This window comes from Nyctereutes procyonoides, unplaced genomic scaffold (assembly GCF_905146905.1).
Source record: "Nyctereutes procyonoides isolate TBG_1078 unplaced genomic scaffold, NYPRO_anot_genome, whole genome shotgun sequence".
Classification (NCBI taxonomy): domain Eukaryota; kingdom Metazoa; phylum Chordata; class Mammalia; order Carnivora; family Canidae; genus Nyctereutes; species Nyctereutes procyonoides.
Genome location: NW_026575042.1, coordinates 35,237,842 through 35,259,148, shown reverse-complemented (window position 1 = coordinate 35,259,148; position 21,307 = coordinate 35,237,842). Strand labels below are relative to the sequence as shown.

Genomic DNA, 21,307 nt, shown 5'->3' with positions numbered 1-21,307 from the left:
AGATTTGGGAGCCAGAGCCTGTGATCCAGGCCTCATTGTGTAATTTCTTATTCCAGCTTGAGGTCTGTGTAAAGAATTGTTTCATCTTTGAGGTTGGTAGTCAAGGCGGTTTCTAGATGCTGAACAAGTATGTGAGAGAAGGGGGATAGAGAGTAGAAGGGACAATCTATTAATTAGGTTAATCAGTCTATAAAATAATGACTGAATTCTCTTTTTTTTTTTCTTAAGATTTTATTTATTTTTTTCATGAGAGACACAGAGGCAGAAACATAGGCATAGGGAGAAACAGGCACCCTGCAGGGAGCCCCAACCCCCCTGCAGACTTGGTTGGGAAATTCTGAGATTACCACCTGAGCCAAAGGCAGATGCTCAACCACTGAGCCACCCAGGCACCCCAATAATGACTGAATTCTTAAGCAAATTATGTTCTAAGGATTCTGTTTAGTGAGCACTGATTTCTTGTTTGCTACCCTGTACTGAAAGCTCCTCCAAGACAAAGACTTTTCATATTTGTATTTTCTTCTAAATGGGTGTCTTGAACAGAGAGTTTTCAATAAAGAATTATTGAAAGAATGAGTTGCAGGGGGAAGGTAAAAGGCTTCAAAGTGGGAATTTCTAGCGATGGGACCAGGCTAGTTGAAGACATGTCCCTAATTCCTTTTTCCTAGTCCTTAGTTCTTCTAAAAAACAATCCTTAGTTGTTGGGCTAGGACCAGGAAACCCTGGTTGGGGATACTAATGAAGGATCATATTTTCTTGTAAAAACTTAGAAATCTGGGTATCCTTTATAAGACCAATAAGGTGTAATTTATTGGATGCTTGCTATGTCCTTATATATTATTGCCTGTACTTTTCACAACAGCCCAGTATTTATATTACAGACGGACCCAAAGCCTTCAGAAGTTGCAGGGCCAGTGATGCCTGGGTGGCTCAGTGGTTGAGCATCTGCCTTCAGCTCAGAGTGTGATCCTGAGGTCCTGGGGTCAAGTCCTGCATTGGGTTCCCCTCGAAGAGCCTGCTTCTCCCTCTGCCTATGTCTTTGCCTCTCTCTCATGAATTTAAAAAAAAATAAAAAAATAAAAAAGGAAATTGCAAATTGCAGGACCAGCACATGGAGCCAGGCCTGTGGGATTCAAAAAGTTCATGTTAACAGGGCCTATTATTACAAAAGTGTTAATTGTGCTTGAAAAAAAACTCTAAGCCTTTCCTTAGAGGCCTGGGAAGCTCCTCTGCCCAGGGCCCACAGAGTACATTCAAGAGGTGCACTCAAATCTGCACCACAAATAGGCAGTGCAATCTGATTCCTCACCTGGCTTGTACTATGCCACTATTTTCTCTTTGAGTATAATACTTGGAATTTCTGAGATACCTGGTATAATTTCTGGGATGCCAGGAACATGCCATTTTTTTACATTTTCCACCTACTCATTCCCAGGGCCCAGGACACTGAAGGTAGCGATAGTTACTTGTTACCAGACAGAATTGTTATAGACACTAAGTCTCAAGAAAATACCATGAAAGGTAGTGAACTTAAGTATAAAATGTATTTATTCAAGCTAATCCTGCTTTTGACTTAACCTTTTTTTTTTTTTATTCTCAAAGTAATCTCTATGCCCCACATGGGGCTCAAATTTACAACCATGAGATCAAGAGTTACATGTTCTACTGACAGAGCCAGCAAGGTGCCCCATGCTTTTGACTGTATTCTCACACTCAGATTATTTCCTTGTTTCCCAGGAAGTACCTAGATCTGTTCTTACTTCAAACTACCTCTCACCAATTTGCCCATTGACATTAGTGATTGATTGACTAATTTTTTAAGATTTTATTTTTAAATAATCTCTACGCCCAATGTGGGGCTCAAACTTCCAGTGCTGAGATCAAGAGTCACATACTCGGGATCCCTGTGCATGGAGCCTGCTTCTCCCTCTGCCTGTGTCTCTGCCTCTCTCTCTCTCTGTGTGTGACTATCATAAATTAAAAAAAAAAAAAAAAGAAGAACCAATGCCAGTACCCACAGTCTCCTGCTGCTCACCAGGCTGCTGCTGCTTAGGCATCTTCCCCTCAGCCCAAGGTGGCTGTGGCTCTACCTACACAAAGACAGAAAGTGGAGGAGTGAAATAAGGTGATTTTGTAGAACTTGAAACAAGAAAAGCTTGACAATTTCAGGAGAATATCAGCTTTGGTTTGAGTCATGTGGAGAGTGGGGTTTGTAGATACACCCTTAATTAGAGCAAAGAGCCAAAGGAAGGCAGTACAGACACATGTTCCAATTGGTTAAGATTTGGTAAAAATTGGGAAAAGTTTGTAACATGTTTATTTTTAGAGAAATGTAAAAAAAATGTAAAAAGTATAGAAGATAATAACCATATTCCTGTGACTTAGAATTGACCATCATTAAATACTGGCTCATTTATTCAATGGAAGAAAACATTGCAGATAAAACCCTACTGGATTTGCAAATCCAACACCCTTACTTGCTTCTCTTACCCCAAGCCAATATGAACATGAATTTGGTGTTTCCTTCTGAGTCCATGTTCTATAGTTATGTAGAAAGTATATATATGAATAACTCAAGCCTGTTAGAATGGCTATTATCGACAAGAAATAACAAGTGTTGGCAAGGGTAAGGAGAAAAGGGAACACTTATGCACTGTTGGTAGGATATAATTTGGTGCAGCTACTGTGGGAAGTAGTGTGGAAGTTCCTCAAAAATATTAAAAATAGGGGTGCCTGGGTGATTCAGTTGGTTAAGTGTCTGACTCCTGATTTCGACTCAGGTTATGATATCAGGATTGTGAGATAGAGCCTTGAGTTGGGCTCTGAGCTGGATGTGGAACCTGCTTAAGATTCTTTCCCTCTCCCCCTCCCTATCCCTCTAAAAAAACTTAGAAATAGCAGTACCATATGATCCAGCAATTCCACTTCTGGATAGCTCTCTCTCTCTCTCTCTCTCTCTCTCTCTCTCTCTCTCACACACACACACACACACACACACACACGAATACTATTATTTGGCCATAAAAAAGAAGGAAATTCTGCCATTTGTGACAACATGGATGGACCCGAAGGACACTATTCTAAGTGAAATAAGTCAGATAGAGAATGACAAATATTGTATATGGCTCTTATAGGCTGGGAATCTAAAAACAAAACCAAAAACAAACTCAATGAACAGATCGGTGGTCATTAGAGGTTGAGGGGGGAGAAATGGGTAGAGGGGATATAAAATCATTTAAAAAATAATAAGAAAGGAGTTTTGAACTATCTCACTTTGAATTATAAACTGTCAATTTATTATTGGTAGTGTATTTAGCTTGTCTCTACTGTTTTACCTTTGCTTTCTATCTGTCCCACCTTTGCTCTGCTTTTTGTTCTCCTTTCTTCCATTCTTAAGGGATCCCTGGGTGGCGCAGCGGTTTGGCGCCTGCCTTTGGCCCAGGGCGCGATCCTGGAGACCCGGCATCGAATCCCACGTCGGGCTCCCAGTGCATGGAGCCTGCTTCTCTCTCTGCTTCTCTCTCTCTCTCTGTGTTACTATCATAAATAAAAAAAAAATAAAAAAAAAAGTAGCCTGAATTTTTGTTCTCGTATTTCACTTATTCTTTCTACTGGTTTGGAAGTCATTGACTCCCCTTTCACCTTGCAATCAAGTTTTATTTGAGTCTGTCCTTTTTTTAAGCACACACATTTGCCTTCATGATCATTATACTGAATTATACAATGTTTGTGTAGACTTATCTACATGGTTATCATTTTTTTCTCAACAATCGTTGCATCTCAGACTTGCCTTCTTTGATCACTTTTCTTCTTTCTCAAGTACATACTTAGAACTTCTTTTAATGTAGGTCTATGGTGATTTTTTAAAAAAGATTGACTTATTTTAGAGAAAGAGAAAGAATATGAGTGGGGAGAGTGACATAGGGAGAGGGAGAGAGAATCCTAAAGCAGACTCCCCACTGAGCATGGAGCCCCATGTGGGGATCAATCCCAGGACCCCAAAATCATGACCTGAGCTGAAATCAAGAGCCAGCTGCTTAACTGACTGACCTATTCAGGTGCCCTGGTCTGTTGGTGATTTTTTTTAAAGATTTTATTTATTTATTCACAAGACACACAGTGAGAGAGAGAGAGAGAGAGAGAGAGAGAGAGGCAGAGACACAAGCAGAGGGAGAAGCAGGCTCCATGCAGGGAGCCTGACGTGGGACTCCATCCAGGGTCTCCAGGATCACACCCTGGGCTGAAGGCAGCGCTAAACCGCTGAGCCACCCGGGCTGCCTCTATTGGTGATTTTTTAAAAATTTTATTTTGAGATAATTGTATCTCGGAGCTAGGGAGAGTCATTGACCTGGAACCACTTTAACATGCTTCCAGAATCCTATCGAATGCAAGAATCTTGGACTCAGTTCTCTCAACCTGCTCTTGGCTCTGCCAGCACTCCTGATTGGGCTGAGTAAGCATTTACTTACAGGTAACACCCTTCTCTAAATTTGTACCCCTCGTAGCTTTGGGTTCAGCTCAAAAAAATTTTTTAATCTCCTTTGAGGTTTTGCTTCCTGGAAAACCAGCACTAAAATAAAAATTGTTTTGTTTTAAAGCAAAAAAAAAAAATATGTAAATGAGTAAATGTTCTTCAGCATGATAGAGTCCTGCTTTTAAAAAGTTGTTTGAGGGACGCCTGGGTGTCTCAGTTAGTTAATCATCTGCCTTGGGCTCACGTCATGATCCGGGGTCCTGGGATCAAGCTCTCCATTGAGCCCTGCATCAGGCTTCCTGCTCCGCGGGGAACCTGCTTCTCCCTTTCCCTCTGCCGTTGCCCCTGCTTGTGCACTCATGCATTCATTCTCTCTTTCTTTCTCTCTCACTAATAAATAAATAAAATATTTTTAAAAAATGAAACAAAAAGGTAGTTGAGGCATACCGGTCTCACTCAATTGGTGGAGCATGCAACTTTTGATCTCAGGGGTTTGAGTTTTAGCCTCATGTTGGGTGTAGAGATTACTTAAAAATAAAATCTTAAGGGGGATCCCTGGGTGGCTCAGTGGTTTAGCACCTGCCTTTGGCCCAGGGCGTGGTCCTGGGGTCCCGGGATCGAGTCCCACGTCGGGCTCCCCACGTTGAGCCTGCTTCTTCCTCTGCCTGTGTCTCTGCGTCTCTCTCTCTTTCTGTGTCTCTCATGAATAAATCAATAAAATCTTTAAAATAAGATAAAATAAATAAAAATCTTAAATAAATAGGTAAATAATTATTTGAATGGCAACCGGAAATCTGAGAGTAAAACAGGATTGTTGTAGGGAGCTCATTCCTTGGAATTTGAATCATTATCATCATTACATTTATTCAGTATTTATTGACAGTCTGTCCTATGGCAAGCGCTATGGGGAGAATATAACAATGAACAGCACTGATGGTTTTCCCCCTTGTGAAATTTACATTCTAGTGGAGGAGGCATTCACAAGAAATGAGCAAATAGTTTGTGACAAGTTGCCTCCAGAATGGCTCCCAAGGATCCCACTTCCTGGTATTCACATCCTTTTGTAGTCCTCTATTACATTTTACCATAGTTGGTCTGTGTGATTAATAGCATAGAGCAGAAGTGATGATATGTGACTGCCTGGATTAGGTTATAAAAAAGACTTCAGGGGGTGCCTGAATGGTTCAGTTCATTAAGCATCTGCCTTCAGCTCAGGTCATTATCTCAGGGTCCTGGGACTGAGCCCCATGTTGGGCTCCCTGTTCAGAGAGGAGTCTCCCTCTCTCTTTCCCTCTCCCCCTCCCCCTGCTCATGAAGTCTCTCTTACTCTCTCTCAAATAAATAAATAAATAAAATCTTTAAAAAAAAAAAAAGACTTTGTTTCTGTCTTAGGTACTCACACATTCTCTTGGATCACTCCCTTTTGGGAAGCTGTCATGTTGTGGGGATACTCAGGTAGCCTATGGAGAGGCCTGCTTGCTAAGGAACAAACTGAGCCCTGCCAATAACCACATGAGTGAGTTTAGAAGTAAACCCATTAGACTAATCATGGGTAACAAGCTGATGGCAGCCTCATGAAAGATTCTGTCTAGACCATCCAGCTAAGCCACTCCTGTATTCCTGACCCATAGACAAGATATTAAATGTTTGTCAAGATATTAAATGTTTGTTTTAAGTGGCTATGTTTAGGGATAGTTTGCTATGCATCAGTAGATGATGAATAGACAGATGAAATATACGCAAATTGGAATAAGTGCATACACCAATCTTATGGTAGAGCAGATGCCCATCAGGAGAAGTGGTATGGTCAAGCGATTAATGAAATATGTTTTCAAGCCTGAGTTCTGATTTCATATCCTGGCTCTGCTACATACTAGCTGTGTGATCTTAACAAGTCTTTTTTTTTTTTTTTAAAGATTTTTAATTTATTTTTGAGAGAGAGAGTGAGAGAGAGCATATAGGGAGAGGGAGAAGGAGGAGAAGCAGACTCCCTGCTGAGTGGAGAGCCTCCATGGGGCTCTATTCCAGGACCCTAAGATCATGAAAGAGCCAAAGGTAGACCTTGACTGACTGAGCCACCTAGGTGTCCATTTTTTAAAACATTTTATTTATTTATTTATTTATTCATTCATTCATTCATTCATTCATTCATTCATTCATTCATTCATGAGAGACCTAGAGAGAGACAGAGACATAGGCAGAGGGAGAAGCAGGCTTCCTGGAGGGAGCCCAAGGCAGGACTTAACTCTGGGACCACACCCTGAGCTGAAGGCAGGGCATTGCATGCTCAACGACTGAGCCACCCAGGCGTCCCTAACTTCTATTTTCTAATTTGATCATTTGTAGAATGAAGATAATAAGAGTACTCATGTCAAGGTTATTGTGAAGAGTCAAGAAGTTAGAAAACATAAGTGTGTAACCCAGAGCTTGACACATTTTAAAGGTTCAACTAATATAACTATTGTTAATCTGTATTGATTCTTTTTAAAAAATATTTTATGTATTTATTCATGAGAGAAAAAGAGAGACAGGCTCCCTGCAAGGAGCCTGATACAGGACTTGATCCCAGGACCCCAGGATCACTACCTGAGCCAAAGACAGATGCTCAACCACTGAGCCACCCAGGTTCCCCAATCTGTACCGATTCTTGAGCATTTGTTATTAATCTGTTTGAGCTATTTACTTGTGGTCTTTCACACTGGAAGATGGCTACTAAAGGTGAATGCCCCTGTCAAAATATGACTCAAATTTAGCTGCCACTCCACACTATATTGAGCACCTGCTATGTGTCAGGGACAATACTAGGTCCTGAAAAAAGGAAGATAAGATCCATGTCTCCATAGTTCAAGTTCTCATAGAAGAGGCAGGAACAAATGTATTAGTATAATTAAGGATTAATTAAAGACTCTAAATCTAAAAGACTTGTGAATTGGGGACTTTTCAAGACTTCATCACCAAATGCCATTCGTATTTGGCATACTCCTTGTTATGGGGAGAAGTTTGATACGTCTATGCCTTGGAGAAAATTTGAGAATCAGTTTAGAAGTTTAGAAATGAAAAGATCTGTTTTAATTGCTAATGAAGCCTATAATTTATACTAAGAAGACAAAGCACAGGGGAAAGCAGTAAACTGAAATGAAGACAGGCTTTGGATCTCAGCTTAAATGTCACTTCCTTAGAGAGGCTCCTCCACATATCCTTGTTCTCTTCCTTTTCTTCATAGCACTTATCATAATTAATGCTTATGTGTGGGATTTTTTCATATTTTTCTTCCCAACTAGTCTATAAGCACCATGAGGGCAAGAAACACATCTGGTTTACTCACCCCTATAAATACAGCATCTGGTAATCCCTGGTATATAACAGGTGCATCTGGTAATCCCTGGTATATAACAGGTGCTTAATACATTTTTGTAAGTGAATGTTAAGTGAGTGTTTAGAACCATTAGCATCCTGGTGGGTTATTGAAGACACAAAGAAAACTTGAGATCAGGGTGTGTGGCTGGCTCAGTCGGTGGATCATGCAACTCTTCATCTTGAGGTTGTGAATTTGAGTCCCATGTTGAGTGTAGAGATTACTTAAAAATTAAATCTTAAAGTGTTGACAAGGCTTTGATGGTTCATACAGGGAAATTCCTTTGAAGGACAATGCTGTAGAACTTCCTCCACTTGACACACAAAATCCAGGAGTGATGATGAGGAAATAGAGCGTAATCAGCCTTGTGTTTTGAATACTGTAAAGAATACTGGTGATCATACATCTAGCATCCATTGTCCTCTTGGTCCTTACAGGACTCCAGTTTTACTCAAGTAGCCATACCTTCACCTTGCAACTTATGTGACTCAAGGAGCACCCGCTCCATTGTCTATTGCAATTATGGTAACCTCTTTTTCCTCCTGGAATCCAAGCTAAGTCTTCTTCACATTTGCTAGGCAGTTACTGATTGGGAGACAGAATATGTGCCCGTGTGACCTAATTGGTTCAAAAAAAAAAAAAAAAAGCCCAAAGGAAAGATTTTAGATGAAAAAGAAAGTATGTGGTCCTGATTGTTCCTGGTAGACATCTGGAAACTCACTTTATTTTTTTCTAAAGATTTTATTTATTTGAGAGAGAGACAGAGATAATGAGAGAGAGCAGGAGCAGGAAGGAGAGGGAGAAGCAGGCTCCCCGCTGAGCAGGGAGCCTGATGTGGGGCTCCATCCCAGGACCCCGGGATCATGACCTGAGGTGAAGGCAGATGATTAACCAACTAAACCACCCACACACTCTAAAAAATCACTTTAGTGTTGAACCTCCCATGTTTACAGGACAGCAGAGAGACTAATAGCAACTGGGTCCTCAATAACTTGTTGAACCATTGTGTTCACCAACCTTAACGTCTGTTTTGCTTGTGGACTTTCTGTTATGTGAGATAAACTTCCTTATTGCTTAAGAAGACCGTTTGAATCAGGTTTTCTATTATCTGCAGCCAAATGATCCTGACTGACCCGTGTTATTTGACCTCCTGGCTCAATTAGGGCAGCTACAGTTAGAAGAGTGGGCAAGTTATACTATTGTCTTGGAAAAGGCAAGCAGCTGGACTCTGTGTTTCGAAGATTGAAAATGAAAATCTGGGGCAGCTGGGATGGCTCAGAGGTTTATCACCACCTTTAGCCCAGGGTGTGATCCTGGAGTCTTCAGATCGAGTCCCACGTCAGGCTTCCTGCGTGGTGCCTGCTTCTCCCTCTGCCTGTGTCTCTGCCTCTCTCTCTCTGTGTCTCTCATGAATAAATAACTAAAAAAAAATCTTTAAAAAAAAGTGAAAATCTATTTAACTACTAACCACTGCTAGTGTGAAGAGCCGGGTAAGGAAAGAATTGGGGGCAGAGTTGAGAACATGTTTGCATGGGGCAGACACAGAGATCAAACTCACAGTGCCCCTCACTGGAGGAAGGCCTGGAAGAAGGCCGAATATAGGTCGGAAAATATTGTACTCTAAAAGCTAGAACCCTGAGACTTCTTGTGAGACACATCATGATTGATGCCCTGAAGGGATCTGCTCCGCCACAGACCTGGAAAATACAGGTCACCAAACAGCGACACCATGTGGCTGCAAGATGCAACGACGATAGTGGGCTGATAGTCCAGGCCTTCCCTTTAAGTGTGAGCGAAGTTATACGTTCTGCTAGAAATTTTTGGATCACTTAACCCTCTACGAGTTTTTGAGAATGATGGGCAGGGACCCTATTTGTAGGTCCTGAATTTATTAAGCTTAGAAATAAATATTGAGGTGATTTCTTTTAGTGGGGAAAAAAAGCAGTGATCGTATTTGTACAAGGTAGAGCTGTTTTTATAGTTTTTATTTATTTTTATTTTTTATTTATTATTATAGTTTTTATCTATATTTTCAAGATGCATGAAAATTAGGCTTGAAGACACCCAAATAGAAAAACCTTTCTATTTTATTGCCTCGTTTGAAAACTTGTCTATGGTTTCCCAACACCCCCTGGATAAAGTCCCAGCTGCTTAGCACATACCTAAGGCCTTCCTAGTCTGCCTTTCTAGGGATGCAACATATTACTCAGTTTCATCAGGATGCCTACAGCAAAAACCCTTTATATTTGTAACGGTTTTGGGAGTTAGGTGTTAGGGAAGGGCAGATATGAGCTCTACCAAAGGGGCCTAGGTTTAATGACACAAAATAATAATAATGTTTACTGAGCACTTGTAATGTAGGCATTATAAAAGTGTGCTTTGAAATTATTTAATTTGCACATGACGTTTTCTCTAAATATCTTTCCTCTCTATATCGCTGGGGAATTCCTACCATTCAGAATCATTCAAGTATTCCTCTAGGTTTACTTCCTCTAGTTCTTAAGCTTGGCTGCACCTTGGAATCACCTGGGGAAGAGGTAGGGGAAGGAGGGGAGGAGAGGTACTATTAACAAACTGTTGACACTTGAGTCCTACCCTGGCGCTTCTGATTTCAGTAGTCGGGGTACTGAGCACCAAGTTTTCACAACTCCCCTGGTGATTCTACTACGCAGCCAGGGATGAGACTTAACGGGTCTAGGAAAACGAAAGTGATCCAGTTAGGTAATTCTTCTCTTTCCCTCCTGCGCCCCGTGCAAACTTCTCTGATTATGCCTATCACACTGTATCTTAATTTCAGAGCATATACTCATCTCCCTAATTAGACTTTGAGCGTCTCCAGCCAGCCACCTCTGAATTTCTGGAGCCTCCTACGGAGCCTGGGACTTCGTGGAGATTGGAAAGTGCTGAGCAGAAGGGTAAAATGTCATCAACAAACAAAAGGCTGGGGTCCTGCAGATGCCAGGTGCTGCGTGCTCAGCCGGGTCTGGAACCTAGAGAACAGGCTGACTAAGCCTGGTAGCAAGGGCTCACAGTCGCGGCTTGAGTGCGTGCCTGGAAGGCAGTGTACGGTGGCCACATTGCCCGAGCCTCACTTGCACCAATGGCCTCACATATTTGAAGTTTGATTCCCCTTTATTTTCCTGGAGTTGGTATACTTTTTTTTTTTTTTTAATTTTATCTAGGTTCCACACCCAGTGTGGGGATTGAACTTAAAACCCTCAAGAGTTGCATTCTCTACTGACTAAGCCAGCCAGGTGCCCCAGTTTGGTATAACTTTCTTAAGTGAAAGAAGGCACTGAGCCCTTTTTATAGTGAATACTCTCAAGTTGCTCACAATTCATTCGTGTACAATAACCAATAAACCTGTTGTGTCATTGAAAAAAAAAAAAAAAAAACTTGCTGCGGACTTCCAGGCAAAGGAGTTCCCAGGTGGCTGCGGACAGCAACCAGAAGGCCCGGGCTTGTAGCACGTGCAACGGCAGCGCGCAGGCGCAGACCTAAGCGCCACGCCGCGCGCTCTCGTCTACGCGCGTGTAAGCCCCGCCCCCAGGAGCGGAGCCAACCGGGCGCGGAGCCGCTCTAGGCCCCGCCCCCGCCCCGCCCCCCGGCGGCGGGAGTTCGCCGCTCCCACGTTCGGAGGCGGGCCCTGTCGCCGCGCTGCAGCTCGATTGGCCAGCCTCCCAGGGCTCGGTAACGGTCGCGGGGGCGGGGCCAGGAGGGGCTGAGAGGGGCCGGGTCGGGCGCGCTGCTGAGGGGAGGCCGCGGCTGAGGAAGGTGAGTGGGGCTGTCCTTGGGCAGCGGCCTCGCCTGGTCCCGGGGACCGGCTGACCGGCCCTTATCCGGGCGCCCGGCGAGGAGGCCAGTTAAGACAATCTCAGGATAAGGGTCGCGGTGTCCCTGGCAAACCTGGTTCGAGTCCTGGCTCGCTCCGCGGGCCTTCACGTCTCGGCGCCCCCGTTTCTTCCTTGGTGGCCTGCAGCTGGTAATTCTCGCCTTACGCGGTGGTCGAGAAGGTTAAAGTGTAAAGGCTCAGAATGATCCCCGGCGGCTGTGTCCTAGGTGATTCCTCCGTCTGCAGAGCGTCAAGGTGTTTGAGACGGTTGCTTGGCCGGAGATGACTCGGGTGAAAAAGGGGGATGGATGCGCGAGGGAGCAGGCGAGTAGCCTTTTTCAACGGTTCATTAGGCTCATTCCAGGCTCGGAGGACCGCTGACTTGCTGCGGAGTCCAAATGGATTCTTTTTTTTTTTTTTTTTAAGATTTTATTTATTCATGAGAGACACACACGCAGACAGGCAGAGGGAGAAGCAGGCTCCAGGCAGGAAGCCCGATGCGGGACTCGATCCCGGGTCTCCGGGATCACACCCTGAGCCAAAGGCAGCCGCTCAACCGCTGAGCCGCCCAGGCGTCCCTCTAAATCGATTCTGTGAAGAAAATCGGTGAGGTGGAAATGTCAGAAGGCTGAGATCGGGAACCTAGAGACCTCACAGAAAGGGTTTCTCCCACCACTTATTTTCTCACCATAATGATAGTAAACACTGTGCAGGTGTCACCCCTATTGATTCCAGTCCTCTGCGTGAGTCTGTTTTTGCTTTCTGTATTGTCAAGTAGACCCCGGCCTCCCCCCCCCCCCCCCCCCCCCCCGCCACAGCTTGAGGAACAGGTGGGCTGACTGGGGGGTGGGAAGCGGGGGGTGGGGTTTGTCCAACAGCTTCTGCCTCAAAGGGGGAGAGGCCTGTTCTGGTCCTTTGTGTACCCTCCCCTGGGGCAGAATGATCTGGTGGAATTGACATCCAATCCTAACTCCCATTTCCTTATTTGCTGTAGGTTCACTTCCCCTTAAGAAAATCGAGCGGCATGCTGGCATGTCTTTGGGGTAGAGCTTTTGTTATTTATTTATTAGAGAGCAGAGATTTTGAAAGCATTGCATGTTCTATTTATTGCAGTAATGTGAGATATATGCTTTTCAGATAGCTAATTACAGATTTTGATGTAACTCGATGGAGAAAAAAATCTGTTATAGGCCATGTTTTTTTTTTTTTTTAAGATTTTTATTTATTCATTCATGAGAAACACAGAGATGTGTGAGAGAGAGGCAGAGACACAGGCAGAGGGAGAAGCAGGCTCCATGCAGGGAGCCCAATGTGGGACTTGATCCCGGGTCTCCAGGATCACGCCCTGGGGGGAATGCAGGGGCCAAACCGCTGAGCCACCCAGGGATCCCCTAGGCCATGGTTTATTATTTCCAGCGTTGCCCCCCAAAAGTGGTGAAAAATAATTACATTTTATCGGATGGTGCTTGTTCCTGGGGCTTCAGACCTATGAAGGGTAAGTTACCAGAGGACTCTTGGAAACCTGGACAGTGCCAGGTTTGCTTCTCTGCATCTGGCTTTTGATGCCATGTACAAACCAACTTTTATCCTGGAACCCCTATTCTCACAATCTCGCTTTACGTGTGTTATGGCACTGATTAAACTGATAAAGCTTCTGTTTTGGCCTTGGGAAGCATTTGGTCTCTACCTGTGACTCAAGTTCCCCCGTCCGTGTCCTGTCACAGTTTATAGTTGGGGGAAAGGCTGGTGCGCACTATCAGCACATTGATTTCACAGCATGGACCTCTGAAAAGGAAGGCTTGGTCGTAGGTGGAGTTGAGATAGTTTTTCTTCCTGCCTTTGCAGGCTGAGAGTGCTTCATTTTAGTACCCTTGCAAACAAGCATATCCTACCTTTGTAGCCAGAAGTCAGGATTGATGATAGGTGATGATAGATTTGGACTCCCAGCTAAATACCTTAACAAAGCAGGGAGAGGAAAGACGAGAAGGGAGAAGACACATGGCGATGAGCCTTGGAAGTCCATCAGCGGTTATTCCAGTTGTTTCCTACTTCAGTTTAATGGTTATTGGTACCATAGATGCCTGCTCTGGGAATAACACAAGACCATTCTTAGTAGGAGGTTGAACATTTTAAAATTTTCTTTCTCTTTTTGAAATCTAGATGAAGATCCAGTTTCGGACGTGAGACTCACTGGGTGATCATTTCATTGAGATCAACCTGAATGACCAGGTGAAAAGTGCAAGAGGAATGTGCTATGACTGAGGTATGTCTAATGTGGCCTATAACTCTCTGGATGTTGGGAGACCATGGAAAAGACTTATTATTTACTGAATACTGTAATAGATACACGGTATATGTATTTCCTTCTGATCTGATAATCCTATCAGGTAGATATTTTAAACTCCGGTAAAGAAACTGAAGCCTAGAGAAATTAAATAACTGTATTGACTTACATAGCTGGCACCAACTGTAATCACCAACTCTGTCCTGCTATGAGCCAGGCACTGTTCTATTTTCTTTCTATATTAACTCCTAATCTCCGTAACAACCCTATGAGCTAAGTACTTCTACTCTCCTCATGATAATGAGGTCAAGGCACAGATCATTAGTACTTTTCTGGCTGCGTAGCAGAATCCACAATTTGAATCCAGAAGTGTGGGTACAGAGCCATACCAGCTTTCTTTTGGTTAGTATTTTCATTACTTTTGTTTTTATTGTCATTTAATAAAATTTTAATTGTAAAATGAATTTTTATTATGAAGTCAAACAGAAAAGAACACATGTAGCAAATGTGTGGCTTAATAAACTGTTAAAATGGTACCACTCAGGGTGTAGAACCATGCTCACCCTGCCAGAACCCCTCCGTTGCTCCATCTGAGTCACAATTACTTCTGTACTCCCATTAGTAGCCATTCTTCTGACTTCTATAGTAATTGCTTCCTTGTGTTTAAGAGGGTTTTTTTTCATAAATGTATATTTCTAGATACTATAGTGTGGCCTTGCCAATTAAAAATTTTTGGGCTTTTTAAAAGATTTTAGTGAGTGTGGAGAAGGGCAGAGGGGAGGGAAGAGAAAGAATCTCAGGCCGACTCCCAGCTGAGCATGGAGCCCCATGCGACAACCCTGTGATCATGTGACCTGAGCCAAAACCAAGAGTCGGATGCTTAACCACCTGAGCCACCCAGGTGCCCCTTAAAAACTCTTTTTAATATCTGCAGGTTTTTGGGGTGCCTGGATGGTGCAATCAGTTGAGTGTACTGGTTCTTGAGAACATAGGAGATGATATTCTCAAGAATTAATAGTTACTCCTTTGTTTTATCTCATATTTACATACACAACAGTATCAGAATTATTGATATCATCACTAATATGATTACTGAAAACATTAAACCTTTTGTTTTTTGCTTATGTTCTTATTCTTTTTAAAAATAATGTATGATATCTACATTGTCAGAACACGCAGTTATTACATATTCTGCTTTTCCTCTTTTAGTCTTTATTTATTCTTAGTTCTACAAGTATATTTAATGCTCATCACCAGCATTTATGTTGATCTTTGAGAGAGAGAAGGGACTTGGGGCTTCATCCTAGGACCTTGGAATCATGACTTGAGCCGAAGGCAGATGCTTAACAGTCGGAGCCACCCAGGTGCTCCTGTGTTGATGTTAAAGGCATCGTTTTGGTTACCTGATGCTCCTTTATTAGATTCCTTAGGAAGAAATGTTCCCTGAGTTTATGTGGATGAAAGTTTGTGCTCTTTATACATGAAAGTCAGTTTTGCTGTTATAAAATCTTTGACTCACACTTCTTTTCCTTGAATATCTTAAATATACTACTCTTATTCTTTTGGTATAAAGCATTGATATCAAAGAGAGATGATAATCTAATTTTTCTTCCCCTGATAAGTTGTTCTTTTTTCTAGATGACCAAGTATTTTTTCTTTGAAGTCTAGTAATTTTATTAGGGTGGGTTAGTGTTCTCAAGTATGTGATACACTCTTTCCATATGTAATTTCAAATATACATATATTTTCCTTTCAGGAAAGCTTTATTTTTTTAAATTGCTTTATTGAGATATATGTGATATACAATAAGCTTCACATATTTAAGGTGTGCTACTTGATAAGTTTTGACATATATATACACCTGTGAAACCATCACACAATCAAGATTGTGCATATATCCCTCACCCCAAAAATTCTTCTGTTCCCCTTTGTGGTCCATCTTTCCAGCCTCTCATTCCCCTAGCCACTACTGATTTACTTTTTGTGACTGTAGATTGGATTAGTTTTTGTTTTCTAGAATTTTATATAAATGAAGTCATCCAGTATGTAAATCTTCATCTGGCTTCTTTTACTTAGCATAAGTGTTTTCAGGTTCATCAGTGTCGTTGCATATATCAATAGTTTATTCCTTTTTTTTAGAAGTTTATTCCTTTTTATCACTGAGAAGTATTCCATTGTGTCCCTATACCAGTTTGTGTGTCTGTTTAGCTTTTGATGGACATTTGAGTTGTTTCCAGTTCCTGGCGATTTTACAAATCTCTTAAGAATTTTTATGTACAAGTCTGTGTGGTCTTATGCTTTCATTTTTCTTAAGTAAATATCTAGGAATGGAATAGCTGGGTCTTAGTATATTTAACCTTTTAAAAACCTACCAAAGTGTTTTCCAAAGTGATTGTCCTATTTTACATGGCCATCAGCTGTGTATTAAAGTTCCAGTTTCTTCATAGCCTTGTAAACACTTAGTATAGTCAGTCTTAGCCTGACTTAGCATTTAAATAGATGTATTGTGGTTTTTTTTTTTTTAATTCCAGAGTAGTTAACATACAGTGTTATCTTAGTTTCAGGTGTGCAATATAGTGATTCAGCAGTTCCACGTATTACTCAGTGCTTATCAAGATAAGTGAACTTTTAATCCCCTTCACCTATTTCACTTATCCCCATACCCACCTCCCCACCTCCCCGCTCTGGGAACCGTCTGTTCCCAGAGTCCATTTTTTTGGCTTGTCTTTCTTTCCTTTCTTTTTTTTCCTTTGCGTTATTTTGTTTCTTAAATTCTACATGAGTAAAAACATATGGTATTTGTATTTCTCTGAATGACTTATTTCACTTAGCATTATACCCACTAGGTTCATCCATATTGTCTTATGGCCAAATAATACTCCATTGTGTATAATTGCATCTTCTTTTTCCATTCATCTTTCAGTGAACACTTGGGCGTCTTTTATAGTTTGGCTATTGTAAATAATACTACTGTAAATATAAGGGTGCATATATCCCTTTGAATTAATGTTTTCACATTTTTTGGATAAATACCCAGTAGCATGATTATTGGATCATAAGGTAGTTCTATTTTTAATTTTTTGAGGGACCTCCATGCTGTCTTACACGATGGCTGTACCAGTTTGTATTCCACCAGCCATGCACAAGGGTTCTGTTTTCTCCACATCGTCCATATTTGTTTGAGTTTTTTGCTTTAGCCATTCTGGGAGTTTTGAGTTAGTATCGCATTGTGGTTTTGGTTTGCATTTCCCTGATAATGAATGATATTGAGCATGTTTTCATGTGCCTGTTGGCCATCTGTATGTCATCTTTGGAGAAATGTGTGTTCATGTCCTCTGCCCATTTTTAATTGGATTATTATTTTTTTTCAGTATCGAGTTATATAAATTCTTCATGTGTTTTGGATACTAACCCTTTATCAGATATGTCATTTGCAAATATCTTCTCCCATTTAGTAGGTTGCCTTTTCGTTTGGTTGGTTGTTTCCTTTGCTGTACAAAAGCTTTTTATTTTGATATTGTCCCAATAGTATAGTTTTGCTTTTATTTTCCTTGCCTCAGGAGACATGTCTAGAAAGATAGCACTACCATCAATGTCAGAGAAACTACTGCCTGTGCTCTCTTCTAGAATTTTTTTTTTAAAGATTGTATTTATTTATTCATGAGAGACAGAGGGGTGGGGGTGTACAGAGGTACAGACATAGGCAGAGGGAGAAGCAGGCTTCATGCAGGGAGACTGACGTGGGACTTGATCCCGGGTCTCCAGGACCACACCTTGGGCTGAAGGCAGCTCTAAACTGCTGAGCCACCTGGGCTGCCCCTCTTCTAGGATTTTTATGGCTTCAGATCTCACATTTAGGACCTTAATTCATTTTTTTAAATTGTGTGTATGTATGTATGTATGTATGTGTTTATTTATTTGACAGAGTATATATCTATTTTTGCCATTACCATACTGTTTTGTTTACTACAGTTTTGTAATATAACTTGAAGTATGGAATTGTGATACTTTCAGTTTTGTTTTTTTCTTTTTGAAGATTGCTTTAGCTATTTCAGGTCTTTTGTGGTTCCTTACAAATTTTAAGATTGTTCTAGTTTTTTGAAAAATGCTGTTTATTTTTTGTTAGAGATTGCATTAAATGTGTAGATTGCTTTAGGTAGCATAGACATTACAACAATATTTGGTCTTCTGTGAGCATTGAATGTCTTTCCATTTCTTTGTTATATTAATTTCTTTAATCGCATTTTACAGTTTTCAGAGTACAGGTCTTTCACCTCCTGGTTGTTTATTTCTAGATATTTTGTTATTTTGGGTTCAATTGTAAGTGGGGTTGTTTTCTTTTTAGAGATGTATTTATTTATTTGCAAAAGAGAGAGAGCGCAGGTGCACACACACAGTGTGGGGAGAGGGAGAGAGAGAATCTTAGATAGACTCCCAGCTGAGTAGAGCCAGAAACAGGGCTCCATCTCACAACCGTGAGATCATGACTTGAGCTGAAATCAAGAGTTGAATCCTTTACTGACTGAGCCACCCAGGCACACTGGGATTATTTATTTCTCTTTCTGCTGCTTCATTATTAGTGTATAGAAATACAACAGATTTCTGTATCCTGCGACTACTAAATTCATTCATTCTAGTAGTTTGTTGGCAGATCTTTAGGGTTTTCCATAGATATGTCATCTGCAAATAGTAAAAGTTTTACTTCTTCCTTAGCATTTTGGATGCTTTTAATTTCTTTTTGTTGTCTGAATGCTGTGGCTAGGACTTCCAGTACTATGGTGGATGAAAATGGTGAGAGTGGACATCCTGGTCTTGTTCTGATCTCAGAGGAAAAGCTCTCAGTTTTTCCCCATTGAGTATTATATTAGCTATGGATTTTTCATATATGGCCTTTATTATGTTGAAGTATTTTCCCTCTAAACCTAGTTAGTTGATGGTTTTTTAAATCATGAAAGGATGTTGTACTTTGTGTCAAATGCTTTTAAGCCATTAATTGAAAAGATCATATGGTTTTTAATACCTTGATGTGATGTTATTAATTGATTTGTGAATATAAAACTACCCTTGCACCTTGGGAATGAATCTCACTTGATTTTGGTGAATCATTTTTTTAAAAAAATATTTTATTTTATTATTTATTCATGGGAGACACACACAGAGAGAGAGAGAGAGAGAGGGAGAGAGAGAGGGAGAGAGAGAGAGAGAGGCAGAGACACAGAGAGGCAGAGGGAGAAGCAGGCTCCATGCAGGGAGCCTGATGTGGGACTCGATTCCGGGTCTCCAGGATCACACCCTGGGCCGAAGGCAGTGCTAAACCGCTGAGCCACTGGGGCTGCCCAGTGAATGATTTTTTAAAATGTATTGTTGGGTTCCAATTGCCAGTATATTGTTGAGGACTTTTGCATCTGTGTTCATCTGTGTTCATTGGAGATATCAGCCTGTAGCTCTCTTTTTTTTAGCTCTCTTTTTTTGTAGTGTCTTTATCTGGTTTGGTATCAAGGTAATGTTGGCCTTATAGAATTAATTTGGAAGTTTCTGTTCCTCTTCTATTGTTTGGAAAAGTTTGAGAAGAATAGGTATTAACTCTTCTTTAAATGTTTGGTAGAATTCTCCTATGAAGCTATCTGGTTCTGGACTTTAGTTTGTAGGGCGTTTGTTTTTTGAGATTTTTTTTTCTAGCTCCTTTAGGTGTAAGGTTAGGTTGTTTGAGATTTTTCTTCTTGAGATAGGCCTGCACTGCTATAAACTTCTCTCTAAGAATAAATGCTTTTGATGCATCCCAAAATTTTGGAACAGTATGTTTTCATTTTTCATTTGTTTCTATGTAATTTTTATTTCTTTGATTTCTTGGGTGACTCATTCATTATTTAGTAGCATGTTATTTAACCTTCATTATTTGTGTTCTTTCCAGATTTTTTCTTAGAGTTGATTTGTAGTTTTATATAACATTGTGGTCAGAGAGGATGCATAATATGACTTGAATATTTTTGAATTTGTTGAGACTTATTTTGTGGCTTAAAGCTAATATGTGATCTGTTCTGCATCATGTTCCATGTGCATTTGAAAAGAATGTGTAATCTGTTTGTGGATGGCATGTTCTGAATATATCTGTTAGATCCATCTGGTCCAGTGTGTCATTCAGAGGCAGTGTTTCTTTGTGATTTTCAGTTTGGATTATCTATCCATTGATTTAAGTGGGGTTTTAAAGTCCCCTACTATTATTACAACCAATTACTTCCTTTATGTTTGTTTTTAACTGTTTTCTGTATTTGGGTGCTTCTATGTTAGATGCGTAAATATTTACAATTGTTACATCGTCTTACTGTATTGTCCCCTTTATTATTATATAGTCCTTTGTCCTTTATTACAGTTTTTGTTTTAAACTCTATTTTGTCCATTAGAAATATTGCTACCCCAGTTTTCTTTGACATCCATTTGAACGATAAATGTTCCTCATGTCCTCACTTTTTTTTTAAAGATTTTTAAATTTATTCATTCATGAGAGACACAGAAAGAGAGGCAGAGATATAGGCAGAGGGAGAAGGAGGCTCCTCACAGGGAGCCTGATGTGAGTGGGACTCTATCCCCAGACTGGGATCATGCCCTGAGCCAAAGGCAGATGCTCAGCCACTGAGCTACTCAGGTGTTTCCCTCATGTCCTCACTTTTGATCTACAAGTGTCTTTACATCTGAAATGAATCTGTTGTAGGCAGCATACAGATGGATCTTGTTTTTTTTTTTTTAATCTACTCTGTCACCCTATGATTTGATTTGAGCATTTAGTCATTTGCATTCAGAATGTTTATAGGTATATATTTATTGCCATTTTGTTACTTTTTTGTGGTTGCTTTGATCTTGTTCTCTTTCACAATTTGTTGACTTTCTTTAGTGATATGCTTGGCTTTCTTTCTCTTTATCCTTTGCATATTTATTACTGGTTTCTGATTTGTGGCTACTGTTAGGTTTGTATATAACATCTTCCACATCTTGCAGTCTGTGTTAGGTTGGTGGTCACTAAAGTTTGAATCCATTCTTTTCTTTTTTTTTTAAGATTTTATTTATTTATTCATTCATGCATGCATGCATTCATTCATTCATTCACAAGAGACACACACAGAGAGAGAGAAAGAGGCAGAGACACAGGCAGAGGGAGAAGCAGGCTCCATGCAGGGAGCCCGACATGGGACACGATCCCAGGTCTCCAGGATCACACCCTGGGCTGAAGGCAGCACTAACCTGCTGAGCCACCCGGGCTGCCCTGAACCCATTCTTTACTTTTCTTCTCTCCACATTTTAGGTATGTGGTATATTTTACATCCTTCTATTTTATGAATCCCTTGATTGGTTTTTGCAGAAACACGT

The 21,307-nt window shown here is 41.0% G+C and overlaps 1 protein-coding gene across 8 annotated transcripts in view; it reads left to right on the top strand.

Moving 5' to 3' along the window:
- The window catches only part of CEP70 (centrosomal protein 70), a 105,726-nt gene that overhangs the window by 1,764 nt on the left and 82,655 nt on the right, over positions 1-21,307 (top strand). For 7 of the 8 annotated variants that reach the window (XM_055321263.1, XM_055321262.1, XM_055321261.1 and 4 more), the window contains exons 1-2: positions 11,565-11,603; positions 13,822-13,924. The gene's annotated coding sequence lies outside the window, so the exon portion shown is untranslated. Of the gene's footprint in view, positions 1-11,564; positions 11,604-13,821; positions 13,925-21,307 lie in introns of those variants that run through there. The other variant, XM_055321259.1, reaches the window with a different exon arrangement.